The 17,733-nt window shown below is 37.1% G+C and overlaps 1 protein-coding gene across 9 annotated transcripts in view; it reads left to right on the forward strand.

Annotated features, from left to right (window-relative positions):
* Positions 1-17,733, forward strand: part of LOC309660797 (uncharacterized protein) — a gene marked incomplete at its 3' end in the record, with an annotated part of 55,416 nt that overhangs the window by 6,297 nt on the left and 31,386 nt on the right. For all 9 annotated transcript variants that reach the window (XR_014263633.1, XR_014263634.1, XR_014263635.1 and 6 more), the window contains one exon: positions 3,362-3,640. The remainder of the gene's footprint in view (positions 1-3,361; positions 3,641-17,733) is intronic.

Consider the following 17,733-nt stretch of genomic DNA (forward strand, 5'->3'; position numbering starts at 1 on the left):
CAACGAGGATATAGAAGGTTGCTGGCAGAGATGATGAGACATCAAGACTATATAACTGTCAGATTTCAAGTCTGATTACAGAAATGGCCAGGTTTGGAAAAGTCCCTGGTGGTCCAGTGGTTAGGACTCTGCGCTTCCGGTGCAGGGGGCACGGGTTCTAAGATCCTGCAAGCCATGCGGCACAGCCGAAAAAAAAAAAGGCCAGGTTTGATCTTGAGCTTAAAAATTCAGCATAATTAGGATGTGAACATACGAAATGAGGAATAGTATTTCTTTTTCTTTAAATTAATTTTTACTGGAGTATAGTTGCTTTACAATGTTGTGTTAGTTTCTGCTGTACAGCAAAGTGAATCAGCTATACATATACATATATCCCATCTTTTTTGGATTTCCTTCCCATTTAGGTCACCACAGAGCACTGAGTAGAGTTCCCTGTGCTGTACCGTAGGTTCTCATTAGTTATCTATTTTATACACAGTATCAATAGTGTATATATGTCAATCCCAATCTCCCAATTCATCCCACCCCCCCCTTCCCCCTCGGTATCCATATGTTTGTTCTCCGTGTCTGTGCCTCTATCCATATGTTTGTTCTCTGTGTCTGTGCCTCTATTTCTGCTTTGCAGATAAGACCATCTATACCATTTTTCTAGGTTCCACATATATGCGTTAATATACGATATTTGTTTTTCTCTTTCTGACTTCACTCTGTATGACAGTCTCTAGGTCCATCCAAGTTTCTACAAATGATCCAATTTTGTTCCTTTTTATGGCTAAGTAATATTCCATTGTATATATGTACTACATCTTTATCCACAGAATAGTATTTCTTGAAGAGACTCATCACCACTGTTTTCTTCTTTAAAATGTTCTATTTATACATATTTCAAAAATAAGAAGTCATTAAAACTATGTGTATCAGAAAGGAAGTGTCCAGATAAGCAACTCCCCATAATATTAATTTGTCTATTTAGAATAAAGGAAATCAAGGAGAAGTGGCAGGAAGTTCTCTCCAACTTGGCTTTAAATAGGAATGGTAGTAGTACCCATCTGTGCTGGCTACTTTGGCCCTCTCAGCCGCCATTTCACCCGCCTATATGTGTGGAGAAGTTGGAAAGCTGAAAGTACATTTTCCAGACTCTCTTGCAGCTAGGGTTGTAGATATGCAGTAAGTTCTGCGCACACATGAGATTTGAAAGGGAGACAGAAACAAGCTTCCTGCAGCAGGGAGAGGTGAGAAGCAGGCTCTGACAGACACAAGATTTGCATGGGTTGGATCTATGTTGCCGTCTGGACACATCTTCTCGAACGTGGGGCGGCTGTGGCAGCAGCAGCAGCGTCCTGCCCAATGGATCACAGCTGTGAGGGTGTGACCTTAACACCAAAACTCCAGAGCAAGCCCCTTATTTCTGCTGTTCCAACTCTTCCAATGAACTTATAAGCATGTACTTCCCTGTATTAAATCCCTTTATACGGGAAATGCCTAAAATAATTTATTTTTCCTATCCTGAACCCTGAGTGATAAATTATCCTAGAGTGTCGATGAGAATAAAATATAAAAATATATGTAAATCACTTAGAATAGTACCTGACAGTTTGTACTCAATACGTGCTAGTTATTTAAATTTTTATTAGGGAGATGAGTTCAGGCTGAAGAGAACAATCTAGGCCCAAGGCTGAAAACTATGGTTCGAAGGTCAAATTGAGCCCACCACCTGTTTTCATAAATAAAGTTTTATTGGAACACAACCGCTATCATTTATTTACATGTTGTCTGTGACTGCTGTTCTTCAAGGTCACAGTTGCAACAGAAACTGAATAGACCACAAAGCCTACAATATTTACCATCTGACCCTTTACAGAAAAGATTTGCGTACCTCTGATCTGAACCATCAAAAAGAATGAGGAGTACAAGTACTGGGAGACATTCATGAAAACAATCATCCCCTTGACGCAGAGTTGTCGTTTCTGGGGAAAATAGTTTGGGAAGTTTTCTTTCTGCAAGCGTTCAAAGTAGAGCATTTTGAGGAGGGGGGAAGATACTTATTATACGTGCAAAAAAAGTCTGATTTTATCAGTAAAATTGGAGGGATAAAAGGAGGCAGAACCGATGTCACCTGAGGCCTCAGCAAGTAATTTGGTAGTGCTCACATTACGACCCCTGCCATTTCCCAGGGTTTTCCTCTAGATCATGCAGCCCAGCTTGGAAAGTGACCACGTGAGAAGCCCCGTAATAAAAGTCTATGTTACCTCTTTCACACCCAGCCGGTTGTGAGTTCTTACAGTCTGTTTCTTCATAAATACTCTGGCGTTCACCCACTTTGACCTTCATAGTCGCTGTTCTAATCTAGGCCTCAGTAAATTTAAAACTGTGGTTAGGGGCTTCCCTGGTGGCACAGTGGTTGAGAGTCTGCCTGATAATTCAGGGGACACGGGTTCGAGCCCTGGTCTGGGAAGATCCCACATGCCGCGGAGCAACTGGGCCCGTGAGCCACAACTACTGAGCCTGCGCGTCTAGATCCTGTGCTCCGCAACAAGAGAGGCCGCGATAGTGAGAGGCCCGCGCACCGCGATGAAGAGTGGCCCCCGCTCGCCGCAACTGGAGAAAGCCCTCGCACAGAAACGAAGACCCAACACAGCCATAAATAAATAAATAAATAAAATTAAAAAACAAAAAAACAAAAAACTGTGGTTAACTGAATATAGTCCTAAATTCCTTGTTTTTAAACTTTTTCTCGTTTAAAATTCCAATTTGAAAAGTTTCTCCTTTTCTTTCTCACTGGCAACTTTGCCAAAAATTTCACAAAAAGAAAAATTATTTATGCTTGATTTATATTTATTATTTTTCAAAAGGCTCATTAACACATCATAGTCACCCAAAGTCCACAGTTTACCTTAGGGTTCACTCTTGGTGTTGTACAGTCTGTGGATTTGGACAAATGTATAATGGCAGGTAACCACCATTATGGTATCATATGGAGTATTTTTACTGCCCTAGAATTCCTCTGTGCTCCACCTACTTTTACGTTTGATTTTAAAGTTCTGTGTGTTTTCAGTTTTAACTAAGTTTCTTAGCTTTTTTTTTTTTTTTTTTTTTTTAGTTTCTTAGCTTTTATCTCTCTTTTGTTTACTCCTTTTCTGTCTCTCTCTACATCCCTCCCGCCTCCCTCCGCCTCCCCACACTTCTTTCTTCCTCACTTCCTTCCTGCTGCTGGATAAACAGGATCCGTATGATCCGACAGTGCTTTTCTAACGTGAATGTGCATATGAGCCACGTGGGAATCTTGTTAAAATGCAAATTCTAATTCAGTATGACTGAGATCATGCTGAAGAGGCAGCTTGTAATCCTCATTTCTTAAAAGCTTCCAGGTGACGCTGCTGAGCTTCGGACCACGCTCTGAGCAGCGAGACGCTAGGACAGCGATTCTCAAACAGGTGATTTTGGCCTCCAGGGGACACTTGGCAACGTTGCGGAGACATCTTTGACTGTTACAGCTGGGGTGGTGCTAGTGGGTGGAGACCAGAGACGCTGCTAAACGTCTTACTATGCACAGGACAGCCCTCAGAACAAAGAAGGATCTTGCCCCAAAGGTCCACAGTGCCAAGGCTGAGAGCCCTGCTCTAGAACGATCTTCAAATTTGTAAGTACCCGATGTGTATCTTCTAGGACTCTAACAGGTGTTTTTGAATTTTGGGGTCGGGGGGTTGGTGGGATAAAGCTTTCCAGGTTGCTCCCAGTGAGGCCTGGTAGGTTCCCTCTTCTTAGACAGATCCTGTGACTGAAAGGGTTTCTTACATAACATCAGGAAGAATTTTTTCTTTCAAAAGTCTACTAGCCCTCTGGTCATATCTCCTTCCAATTTATTAAGGGAAAATGATGAATGGAATTTTTCATGGCATTAGCATGATTTTAAAAAGCCCCACGATCCGAAAAGGATAAAAAAAATATGAAGGCAGCAAGTTTATAGGCTTGAAATGTGTGATCTTATATGGCTTTTGTGTTATCCATATTTAGGCTAATACTTTATGGGGTTTTAGAAAACAACTGAAGCGATTCCCAAAATGATAATCAATAGATGTTTTACTCTGTATATGTTTCCAATGAATCTTCAGATTGCATCAATCAAATAGCCCGAGGTGTAAAGGAAAATGAACCTTAAAAGAAGCCTTTCGCTGTATTTAGATGAGGAAGATGGGGACTAGCTCTGGAGTTCTTCCCTCTGACCGTAGGAAGCTGTGTTTTCCGTGGCTGAAGAGATTGGGGAATTTCGTAAACTCTAACTTGATTTGGCTCTTCAGTAGCCCAGCCCACACAAAAGAATTATTGCCTATGAAAAATATGATGACTTTACCAGAATCACGATTAAATGAAAGTAAAAATGAAAGATTTTTGCTTAAACTGTGGTCACAATTCCAAGTTTTTGAAAGTCTGCTTTTCCTGATTTTTCTCAGCCTGTCAGGCATCTGTGGCTGACTCACAGCCCAACATTGAACTTCCTACCAGGCACTTACTACCTGGCCTGCCAGCACCTGGGGCACAGCCCTGGGATTCATTCTGCCCTGGTTTCTTCTTGCTTTCCTTCCACAGGAAGATAATACCACATTTTCAAACAGTGTTTAGACTTGTCACTGAGGATATTTTCTTTTAATGTAATGATCTCACTGAAACATAATTTATTCACCAACTTATAGAATTCATGAACTGAAAAATGTTATATAAGGTGATTACATCAGACAGCATGATCCTCTTAAACTTATTATCTCACTCCCCACACAACTCTCCCTCCTCTTTACTCAACCTAGTAAATGATGCCACCATCCATTGAATCACCTGGGCCCCAGAACTGAAGTCTTGCTCTACTCCCTTCCTCTCACCTCCCACATGCAATCAGTCGCCAGGTCCTGTCATTTGCATCCCTTAGTCTAGGTCCTCCTGACTTCTGTCCTGTTTTTCAACGATAGTCTTTTAACAGGTCCTGCCCACAGTCTTTTTTCAATTCATCCCCCCCACTGTTGCCAAAATATTCTTTTAATGTAAAAAGTAGTCACAAAACTTAACAAGTAAAAGCCTTTGCTTAAAATATAATTTCCAAACTCCTGAATGTGACCGCTTTAGGGGAATTTTCAGCTTTAATCCTCCTGGTGGTCTCTGAATTTTTATGTATATAATCTATATATTCATTACATAATTAATATGTCATTACATAATCAATATGTCATTAATTAATTAATATGTATAATTAATTATATATCGATTATATATATATAATATATATGTATATGTATATATAATAATATGTATAATTAATTAATTATATATAGATTATATATAATCTATATATTCATTACATAATTAATATGTCATTAATTAATATGTTTAATTAATTATATATAGATTATATGTATATATAATATATATGTATAATATATATGTATATGTGTATATAATAATATGTATAATTAATTATATATAGATTATATATAATCTATATATTCATTACATAATTAATATGTCATTAATTAATTAATATGTCATTACATAATTAATATGTCATAATCATTACATAATTAATATGTTTATTTAATTAATAGATTAATTTTTAGAGCAATTTCAGGTTCACAGCCAACCTGAGTGGTAAGGACAGAGTTCCTGTATATCCCCTCCTCCACAAACACACACAAACTCCTCCGCCATCAATATCCGCCCCCCCCGAGCAGTACGTTTGTTGGAATCAGTGAACCTACACTGACATATAATTTTCACCCCAAATCCATAGTTTATATTAGGATTCACTGTTTGTGTGGTACATTGGATAGGTTTGGACAAAGGTATAATGAGAAGTGTCTACCATTATATATAGTGTCATACAAAGTATTTTCACTGCCCTGAAGATCACCTGTGTTTCACTTGCTCACTTTTCACTTTTGGGGCAGGGGCCCCAAACCCCTGGCAACCACTAATTTTTATCGTAACGTCTCCACAGTGTGTCTTTTCCTGAATGTCATATAGCTGGAATCATACTGTATGTAGCCTTTTCAGATTGGCTTCTTTCACTTGGCAATGTGCATTTAAGGTTCCGTTTTCATGAGTTGATAACTCATTTCTTTTTACTGTTGAGTAATATTTCATTGTCTGGATGTACCACGGTTTGTTTATTCAGTCACCTATTGAAGATCATCTTGGTTGCTTCTAAGTTTTGGCAGTTATGAATAAAGCTGCTGTAAACATTCTTGTACAAGTTCCTATGTGGACATAAGTTTTTAACTCATTTGGGTAAATACCAAGGAATGTGATTGCTGGATCATATGGTAAGAGTATATTTAGTTTTGTAAGAAACTGCCAAACTGTCTTCCAAAGTGGCTGTACCATTTTGCATTCCCACCAGCAATGAATGAGTGTTCCCATTATTTTACACCCTTGTCAGCATCTGGTGGTGTTGATGTTTTTGATTTTTGCCATTCTTATAGGTGTGTAGTGGTATCTCCTCATTATTTTAATTTGCAATTCCCTAATGATGAATGAAATTGAGCATCTTTTCATATGCCTTTTTGCCATCTGTATATCACCTTTGGTGAGGTATCGATTCAGATCTTTTGCTCATTTTTAAAATTGGGTTGTTCATTTTCTTGCTGAGCTCTAAGAGTTCTTTTAACATTTTATGATAGATAACAGTCCCCTATCAGATATGTCTTTTGTAAATTTTTCCTCCCAGTCTGTGGCTCATCTTCTCATTCTTTTCATATGTATTTTTTTTATATGGGAGTAAATAAAAGTTCAAAATCCTGAGACAGATATAAATTAGAAATATTTTTTCTTTGAAGACCTTTTATTTTTACTCAGAATAATCTTCAGTATCCAACATCTATTTCCTGTACTCGTTCCCTAATTTTCTGATTGCAGTTTCTCTCGTTCATTGTTAAACCCTTTCAAAGATGTGAGCAGAGATTTTTGACAACTTGTCACCCTGATTTATGAGACGCAAACAAAAAAGAGGTGCACCCAAGGTCAAGCGCTGTCCTCTTGACTGAGACACTATTTTTGTCAAGATAATTGACGCAGTGATGACCTTCAATTACAACTTAAACTTTCTCATTTGGTATATTGAACGTGAATCCCCACCAATCTCTTACAGAGATTGATACTGCAAAGGAGAAGGAATGCAAATTTTTCTCATGTCATAGTGTAAGATATAAAGAGAGCAGAACGTCCCATTCTCAGTTGCATTCCCTTGTTATAATTAACACAGTCATCTTACGGGAATGGAATGACCTACTTCAATGCGTCTCGCTTTGTATGTGATAGTTCAACAAGTTAGATATTCACAGATGCAGACAGATGCCAAGAACTCACAACCCCACTTCCATAGGATTGTGCGAAGTTTCCTGGCACAGTGGCTTATGCTGTCCCCAGGGAACTGGCCCCTGCCTCTCTCTAGCATCTTTTCTCACTGTGGCCACTCCCCATCTTGGATTCAGCCATTCTGAATTATTTGCTGTCTCACTAATACTCTCGGCTGTTTTATAGCTTCATGTTCTTTGCTCATGTCCCAAATACTCTTCCCTCTATTTGTCCATGTAAACCACTATTCATCTTTTAAGACCCAATTTTAACACAACCTCTCTTGCGAAGATTGTTCTAACCCTCTTCTTTTCTTGGCTCCCTGGGAATTGAACAATCCCAGTGTACAGCGGTGGATTACACACACACACACACCACTTATACTACTTCACTGCAATCATTCATTTATATGTCTGTCTCGCCTGCTGATCCGTAAGATCCTGTAGGTCACATGCCATGTATATTTTTTTCTTTATCCCTGCATCTAGCATAGTGACTGGCATATAGCAGGTGTAAATCGGTGCTCGTAAAATGAATGTAGCATGTCCAGTACCAAATGTTTTGTTGTTCCTCTTAACTTGCCAGCAGGAAAAATTATTATGCAGTCATAAAACATGCCAGGAAGATTGCTACCAGCAAAAAGCACAGCATAATTAACTTTTCTTTTTCAATTTAGAGAAATTCTAAGCACGTAACATAAAAGACTCTTTGCCAGTTTTTTATAGTTTTGAGCAACATACGTTAGGGTGGTCGTACTAGAAGGAGTGCTGTATGATATCTGTCTTCTAAATTCTTTTTTGTTTGAGGTTATATGTATATTTTAAACTTATATAAAAGTTACAAAAACAGAACAAAGAATTCTTAATACTCTCATCTAGATTTCCTAAGTTAATATGTTTCAATAGCTAGATTTAAAAGAACTGAGAGTAACTTGCAGACCTAAGGCTTAAACACTTCAAACCAAAAACAAAACAAAAGACATTATCTTATATCACCACAGTGTAATTATCAAAACCAGGAAATTAGTATTGATATAATATTATTGTATAATGTATGGATTTCATACCATTTTTGCCAGTTGTTCCATTATAGCAAAAGAAAAAACATTTCTGTTCCAGGATACAATCGAGGATCAAACATTGCTTTTAGTTGTCATGTCTCATTTCTCTCTTTTAATATGAAGTATTTTCTTGATTCTTTTTTTTTTTGTCTTTCATGATCTTGACATTTTGAATCATTCAGACCAGTTAATTCACAGCAAGTCTATTCCTCGATTTGACTTGTCTAATATTTCCTCATGATTAGATTCAGGTTATACATTTTGCCAGGAATACCACAGAGTGATACTGTGTCCTTCTCAGTGCATCAACCAAGAAGCATTACCGGTGATGTTAACTCTAAACATTATTAAGGTGGCGCCTGCAAGTCGTCTCTGCTGTAAATAACTGTTTTTCGCTACGTAATTAATACGTATTGTATAAGGATGAGATTATATTTAAGGCTAAATAAAAGAGAACGCAATTTTTCCCAAGTGATCTGATGGGAAATTATTTAGCTCTGTTATTTGACTTCCCTAGAGATTACATGTAAAAACTAGAAGACTATTTAAAATGGCAATCTTCTGACACTTTTAGTGCTTTAGCAAAATTATTTATGGAAACAAGATGTAGCTCGGATTTCTGCAGGGCTGAATATTAAAGCCTTAAGTAAACGGGAGTTCTGCATTCAGCAGCTCCTCAAGGGGATGAAGCTTGAATAGCAGCAGAACTGTTGTTTCTATATTGCTGTATGCATTTTTCTCACTGTTGGATCACCCTTTAAAAACCTCTGACAGGAAGATGATGTCCTAGGCTATTAGTCATAATTTACAATCAGAAGAACAGATTTATGTTGGTGTCAAAGCGATAAGTCCTAACTTTCAGTCTCTTTGTTCAACCCACATATTCTTTAGGAGAGAACTCTGCTGAAACTGTACAGGTAATTTGATCCATTTATTCTTTAAATGTTTACTTGTTTTCCAGAGTTATAAATCTAGCACAATAAATAGAATGCTTTGAAACTACTCTTTCAAACGGTTTATATATATATATATATATATATGACTTCCAGCCTTAATGTTGAATAAAATCGGTGAAAGTAGGCATCCGTGTCTTAATCCTGATCTTAAAGGAAAAGGTTTCAGCTTTTCACCATTAAGGATGATGCTAGCAGCTGTGGGCCTGTCATATACGGCCTTGTTATTGGGTTGGCCAAAAAGTTCGTTTGGGTTTTTCCATAACATCTTACAGAAAACCCTGAATGCACTTTTTGGCCAACCCAATATGTTGAAGTACTACATTTCTTCTATACCAAATTTGTTGAGTTTTTTTTTTAATCATGAAAGGATGTTGAATTTTGTCAAATGCTTTTTCTTCATCTATTGAGATGATCATATGATTTTTATCCTTCATTCTATTAATATATCACATTTATTGATTTGCGTATGTTGCATCATCTTTGTATCTAAGGGTAAGTCTCACTTGATCATGGTATATGATCCTTTTAATATGTTGCTGAATTGGGTTTGCTGGTATTTTTTTCTTCAAATTTTATAATCTCTAGTCCTGGCATATTCTGGGCTTTCCAGGACTATTTTTTAAAAATTTATTTTACTTTTATTTATTTTTGGCTGCGTTGGGTCTTTGTTGCTGTGTGCAGGCTTTCTCTAGCTGCGGAGAGCGGGGGCTACTCTTCGTTGCAGTGCGCGGGCTTCTCATTGTGGTGGCTTCTCTTGTTGTGGAGCATGGGCTCTAGTCATGCAAGCTTCAATAGCTGTGGCACCCGGGCTCAGTAGATGTGTCTCGCGGGCTTAGTTGCTCCGCGGCATGTGGGATCTTCCCGGACCAGGGCTTGAACCCATGTCCCCTGCATTGGCAGGGGGGTTCTTAACCACTGCGCTACCAGGGAAGCCCTACTGGTATTTTGTTGAGGTCTTTTACATCTGTGTTCACCGGGGATATTGGCCTGTAATTTTGTTTTCTTGCCGTATCCTTATCTGGCTTTGATGTCAGAGTAACGCTGGCCTCATAAAATGCGTTTGGAAGTGTTCCCATCTCTTTAATTTTTTTGGAAAAGTTTGAGAATGATTGGCATTTATTCTTTAAATATTTGTAGAATTCACCAGTAAAGCATAAGGTCCTGGGCTTTTCTTTGTTGGGGGGGTTTGATTATGGATTTAACTTTTTTGTTGTTACTGGTCTACGTAACTTAATTTTATTTATTTTTGGCTGCGTTGCGTCTTCGTTGCTGCGCGCGGGCTTTCTCTAGTTGCCGCGAGGGGGGGCTATTCTTCGTTGTGGTGCGTGGGCGTCTCATTGCCGTGGCTTCTCTTGTAGAGCACGGGCTCTAGGTGCATGGGCTTCAGTAGTTGTGGCTCGTGGGCTCAGCAGTTGTGGCTCGCGGGCTCTAGAGCGCAGGCTGAGTACTTGTGGTACACGGGTTTAGTTACTCCATGGCATGTGGGATCCTCTCAGACCAGGGCTTAAACCCGTGTCCCCTGCATTGGCAGGCAGATTCTCAACCACTGCGCCACCAGGGAAGCCCATTACTGGTCTATTTATATTTTTTAGATCTTCATAATTCAGTCTCGTTAAGTTCTATGTTTCTAGGAATTTATCCATTTCTTGTAGGTTATCTAATCTGTTGGCATATAATTGTACATAGTAGTCTCATGATCCTTTGTGTTTCTGTGGTATCAGTTGTAATGTTTCTCATTTATAATTTTATTTATTTAACTCTTCTCTTTTTTCTTAGTCTAACTAAAGTTCTGTCAATTTTGTTTATCTTTTTGAAAAACCAACTCCTGTTTTCATTGATCTTTTCTATTGTTTTTATAGTCTCTATTTCATTTATTTCTGCTTTGATCTCTATTATTTTCTTGTTTTGCTAATTTTAGGCTTAGTGTTTTTTCTTTTTCTAGCCTTGAGGTGTAAAGTTAGATTGTTATTTTGAGATTTTTCTCTTTTTTTTAACATAGGCATTTATCACTATAAATTTCCCTTTTAGACCTGCTTTGCTGTGTCTGATAGGTTTTGGTATACTGTATTCCCATTTTTGTTTGTCTAGGAAAGGACTTTTTAAAAGCCCTATCTCCAAATATATAGTCATATTCTGAGGTACTGGGGGCTAGGACTTCAACATATAAATTTGGAGGAAACACAATTCAGCCTGTAACATTGCTCTTCCATTTCCACTGTTTTGGCACAAAAAGTTCTTAGTTATTCTACCAACTCTACAGGGTTTAAAGGATGGTATCAAACATCCTAAAGTCCCTTAATAGACTTTACAATACACATTCAAATTTGTTTAATTTTTTAAAGGAAGTCATTTGCAGAATTCTCAACGATTAGGGAATTATGCATGAGAAACATTAATTTTTAAAGTAATGACAGTTCCAAGGGAAATATTTGTTTTCTCTTTTTATATGCTTGAAGGTAACTTGACTATAAAGAGCTTTTACAGTCTAAGCTAAAAAACAATTTCCTTTTTCAGGAAAAATTCTAAACTAAAACCTAGTGTAAGGTTCTCCCAATGTAAAGATGTAATAATTCAAGTGATCTGCATATCTCATTCCCCTTTAATAGTGGTATAAGTGTGAATAAGAACCAAATATTTTAGAAAGGACTTCCTTGCCCTTTGGGGAAATCAGTTAGGATAGGCTAGATATGGTACAGTGAAAGCAACCCCCAAATCTCAGTGGCCTAAAATAATGAGTTTATTTTGTGTTCTTGTTGTTAGGTTAAATCACATGAAATTACCAGTATTTTATCTTTTTTGAACTAGAGATACTGCAAGTTTGTGTGGATAAACCTAGTGCATATCAGTCACAGATTGATTGGGATCTCTCTTTCTTGCTGTCTTTACTGAGGGGTACAGTCTTTGAGAGGTTTCACCAGCTAGGATGTTGCTGGTTACCTTGGCAGAAGGAAAGGAACCTTAAAATTATGTACATTCCACTTACATTCAAATATTATTTATCAAAAGAGTCATAAGGTTATGTTTAACTTCAATGGGGTGGGAAATACTATCCATATGGAAAAAGGAAAACCTAAAATATTGGTGACTACCAAATCTGGTAATATTTATGTCAATGTCAGTTAGTAATAATGATTCTTTTATATACTTTTCTAGTCCTTTCAAGCACTAGAGAACCTGTTTTTAAAAAAATCACATGGCTTAAATATGCAATTATGATTGTTTTTGGTTTTTTGCCTCATAAAAATGAAACACCTGGACATTGCTAATCTCAGATGAATCTGATGTTATTTAAGTAAGTTTTGTCACAGAGTTTTAGAATAGTTTTTGGACCTTGCTATTGTTATAGTAGTAGTCTCCCAGTAATTCTTTAATACTGTGTCATGTTCTTCTGTAATGTGTAATATAATTCCTGTGCTAGGGGTATTTTTTCCAATTTTTTCTGGATCTAGAACTGGGATTTCACAACAGGTACTGAAGAAACCATGTTTCAATAGTTTTATTTACCTTTCTTCTTTCTTATTCCAAACTTGTCATATAATATTTATAATATTTCAGATATTTAATGTTTAACAATGAAAGAGCTGACGTCTTTATTAAACTGGTTGGTCTTATTAACCAGATAAGAGGTTACTGGCCTAGTGAAATACCAGTTCTAATTTTGTATTCTTTGCTAAAATAGTGGTGTAAGAATTGTTTTATAATTTTTTGATTAGAAAGCGTAACAACAATAGTAATCTTAGTGGATGTGATGTCGTATTTCCATGTAGTTTTTTTTTTTTTTTAATATTTATTTATTTATTTTGGCTGTGCTGGGTCTTAGTTGAGGCATAGGAAATCTTAGATGCAGCATGCGGGATCTACCGACTGGACCACCGGGGAAGTTCCCTCCATGTAGTTTTTTTTTTTTAACATCTTCATTGGAGTATAATTGCTTGACAATGGTGTATTAGTTTCTGCTGTATCACAAAGTGAATCAGCTATACATATACATATATCCCCATATCCCCTCCCTCTTGCGTCTCCCTTCCACGCTCCCTCTCTCACCCCTCTAGGTGGTCACAAAGCACCGAGCTGATCTCCCTGTGCTCTGCGGCTGCTTCCCACTAGCTATCTATTTTACATTTGGTACTGTTATATGTCCATGCCACTCTCTCACTTCGTCCCAGCTTACCCTTCCCCATCCCCGTGTCCTCAAGTCCATTCTCTATGTCTACATCTTTATTACTGGCCTGCCACTAGGTTTTTCAGAACCATTTTTTTTTTTTTTAGATTCCATATATATGTGTTAGCATACGGTATTTGTTTTTCTCTTTCTGATTTATTTCACTCTGTTTGACAGTCTCTAGGTCTATCCACCTCACTACAAATAACTCAATTTCGTTTCTTTATATGGCTGAGTAGTATTCCATTGTATATATGTGCCACATCTTCTTTATCCATTCATCTGTCGATGGACACTTAGGTTGCTTCCATATCCTGGCTATTGTAAATAGTGCTGCAATGAACATTGTGGTACATGACTCTTTTTGAATTATGGTTTTCTCAGGGTATATGCCCAGTAGTGGGATTGCTGGGTCATGTGGCAGTTCTATTTGTAGTTTCTTAAGGAATCTCCATACTGTTCTCCATAGTGGCTGTATCAATTTACATTCCCACCAACAGTGCAAGAGGGTTCCCTTTTCTCCACACCCTCTCCAGCATTGACTGTTTGTAGACTTTTTGTAGATGGCCATTCTGACTGGTGTGAGATGATACCTCATTGTAGTTTTGATTTGCATTTCTCTAATGCTTAGTGATGTTGAGCATCCTTTCATGTGTTTGTTGGCAATCTGTATATCTTCTTTGGAGAAATGTCTATTTAGGTCTTCTGCCCATTTTTGGATTGGGTTGTTTGTTTTTTTGATATTGAGCTGCATGAGCTGCTTGTATATTTTGGAGATTAATCCTTTGTCAGTTGCTTCATTTGCAAATATTTTCTCCCATTCTGAGGGTTGTCTTTTCGTCTTGTTTATGGTTTCCTTTGCTGTGCAAAAGCTTTTAAGTTTCATTAGGTCCCATTTGTTTACTTTTGTTTTTATTTCCATTTCTCTAGGAGGTGGGTCAAAAGGGATCTTGCTGTGATTTATGTCACAGTGTGTTCTACCTATGTTTTCCTCTAAGAGTTTTATAGTGTCTGGCCTTACATTTAGGTCTCTAATCCATTTTGAGTTTATTTTTGTGTATGGTGTTAGGAAGGGTTCTAATTTCATTCTTTTCCATGTAGCTGTCCAGTTTTCCCAGCACCACTTATTGAAGAGACTGTCTTTTCTCCATTGTATATTCTTGCTTCCTTTATCAAAGATAAGGTGACAATATGTGTGTGGGTTTATCTCTGGGCTTTCTATCTTGTTCCATTGATTCTTCCAATCCAAGAGCATGATATATCTCTCCATCTGTTCGTATCATCTTTAATTTCTTTCATCAGTGTCTTTTGGCTTCCTGCGTACAGGTCTTTTGTCTCCTTAGGTAGGTTTATTCCTAGGTATTTTATTCTTTTTGTTGCAATGGTAAATGGGAGTGTTTCCTTAATTTCTCTTTCAGATTTTTCATCATTAGTGTATAGGAATGCAAGAGATTTCTGTGCATTAGTTTTGTATCCTGCTACTTTACCAAATTCTAGTAGTTTTCTGGTAACATCTTTAGGATTCTCTATGTATAGTATCATGTCACCTGCAAACAGTGACAGCTTTACTTCTTCTTTTCCAATTTGGATTCCTTTTCTTTCTTTTTCTTCTCTGATTGCTGTGGCTAAAACTGCCAAAACTATGTTGAATAATAGTGGTGAGAGTGGGCAACCTTGTCTTGTTCCTGATCTTAGTGGAAATGGTTTCAGTTTTTCACAATTGAGAATGATGTTGGCTGTGGGTTTGTCTTATATGGCCTTTATTATGTTTAGGTAAGTTCTCTCTATGCCTACTTTCTGGAGGTTTTTTATCATAAATCGGTGTTGAATTTTGTTGAAAGCTTTTTCTGCATCTATTGAGATGATCATATGGTTTTTATTCTTCAGTTTGTTAATATGGTGTATCACATTGCTGGATTTGCATATATTGAAGAATCCTTGCATTCCTGGGATAAACCCCACTTGATCATGGTGTATGATCCTTTTAATGTGCTGTTGGATTCTGTTTGCTAGTATTTTGTTGAGGATTTTTGCATCTATGTTCATCAGTGATACTGTCCTGTAGTTTTCTTTCTTTGTGACATTTTTGTCTGGTTTTGGTATCAGGGTGATGGTGGCCTCGTAGACTGAGTTTGGGAGTGTTCCTCCCTTTGCTATATTTTGGAAGAGTTTGAGAAGGATAGGTGTTAGCTCTTCTCTAAATGTTTGATAGAATTCGCCTGTGAAGCCATCTGGTCCTGGACTTTTGTTTGTTGGAAGATTTTTAATCACAGTTTCAATTTCAGTGCTTGTAATTAGTCTATGTATATTTTCTATTTCTTCCTGGTTCAGTTCTTGGAAGGTTGTGCTTTTCTAAGAATTTGTCCATTTCTTCCAGTTTTTCCATTTTATTGGCATATAGTTGCTTGTAGTAATCCCTCATGATCCTTTGTATTTCTGCAGTGTCAGTTGTTACTTCTCCTTTTTCATTTCTAATTCTATTGATTTGAGTCTTTTCCCTTTTTTTCTTGATGAGGCTGGCTAATGGTTTATCAATTTTGTTTATCTTCTCAAAGAACCAGCTTTTAGTTTTATTGATATTTGCTATCATTTCCTTCATTTCTTTTTCATTTCTGATCTGAATGTTATGATTTCTTTCCTTCTGCTAGCTTTGGGGCTTTTTTGTTCTTCTTCTCTAATTGCTGTAGGTGTCAGGTTAGGTTGTTTATTTGAGATGTTTCTTGTTTCTTGAGGTAGGATTGTATTGCTATAAACTTCCATCTTAGAACTGTTTTTGCTGCATCCCGTAGCTTTTGGGTCGTCGTGTTTTCATTGTCATTTATTTCTAGGTATTTTTTGATTTCCTCTTTGATCTCTTCAGTGATCTCTTGGTTACTTAGTAGCATATTGTTTAGCCTCCATGTGTTTGTATTTTTTACAGTTTTTTTCCTGTAATTGATATCTAGTCTTACAGCGTTGTGGTCAGGAAAGATATTTATACGATTTCAATTTTGTTAAATTTACCAAGGCTTGATTTGTGACCCAAGATATGATCTATCCTGGAGAATGTTCCATGAGCACTTGAGAAAAATGTGTATTCTGTTGTTTTGGGGTGGAATGTCCTATAAATATCAATTAAGTCCATGTTGTTTAATGTATCATTTAAAGCTTGTGTTTCCTTATTTATTTTCATTTTGGATGATCTGTCCATTGGTGAAAGTGGGGTGTTAAAGTCTCTTACTATGATTGTGTTACTGTCGATTTCCCCTTTATGGCTGTTAGTATTTGCCTTATGTATTGAGGTGCTCCTATGTTGGGTGCATAAATATTTACAATTGTTATATCTTCTTCTTGGATTGATCCCTTGATCATTATATAGTGTCCTTCTTTGTCTCTTGTAATAGTCTTTATTTTAAAGTCTATTTTGTCTGATATGAGAATTGCTACTCCAGCTTTCTTTTGATTTACATTTGCATGGAATGTCTTTTTCCATCCCCTCACTTTCAGTCTGTATGTGTCCCTACGTCTGAAGTGGGTCTCTTGTAGACAGCATATATACAGGTCTTGTTTTTGTATCCATTCAGCCGGTCTATGTCTTTTGGTTGGAGCATTTAATCCATTTACATTTAAGGTAATTATCAACATGTATCTTCCTATTACCATTTTCTTAATTGTTCTGGGTTTGTTATTGTAGGTCTTTTCCTTCTCTTGTGTTTCCTGCCTAGAGAAGTTCCTTTAGCATTTGTTGTAAAGCTGGTTTGGTACTGTTCAATTCTCTTAGCTTTTGCTTGTCTGTAAAGGTTTTAATTTCTCCATTGAATCTGAATGAGATCCTTGCTGGGTAGAGTAATCTTTGTTGTAGGTTTTTCCCTTTCATCACTTTAAATATGTCCTGCCACACCCTTCTGGCCTGCAGAGTTTCTGCTGAAAGATCTGCTGTTAGCCTTATGGGGATTCCCTTGTGTGTTATATTTCCCTTGCGACTTTTAATATTTTTTCTTTGTATTTAATTTTTGATGGTTTAATTAATATGTGTCTTGTTGTGTTTCTCCTTGGATTTGTCCTGTATGGGACTTTCTACATTTCCTGGACTTGATTGACTGTTTCCTTTCCCATATTAGGGAAGTTTTCAACTATAATCTCTTCAAATATTTTCTCAGTCCCTTTCTTTTTCTCTTCTTCTTTTGAGACCCCTATAATTTGAATGTTGGTGCGTTTAATGTTGTCCCAGAGGTCTC

The sequence above is a fragment of the Balaenoptera physalus genome (genome assembly GCF_965194825.1).
Source record: "Balaenoptera physalus genome assembly, chromosome: 5".
NCBI lineage: Eukaryota > Metazoa > Chordata > Mammalia > Artiodactyla > Balaenopteridae > Balaenoptera > Balaenoptera physalus.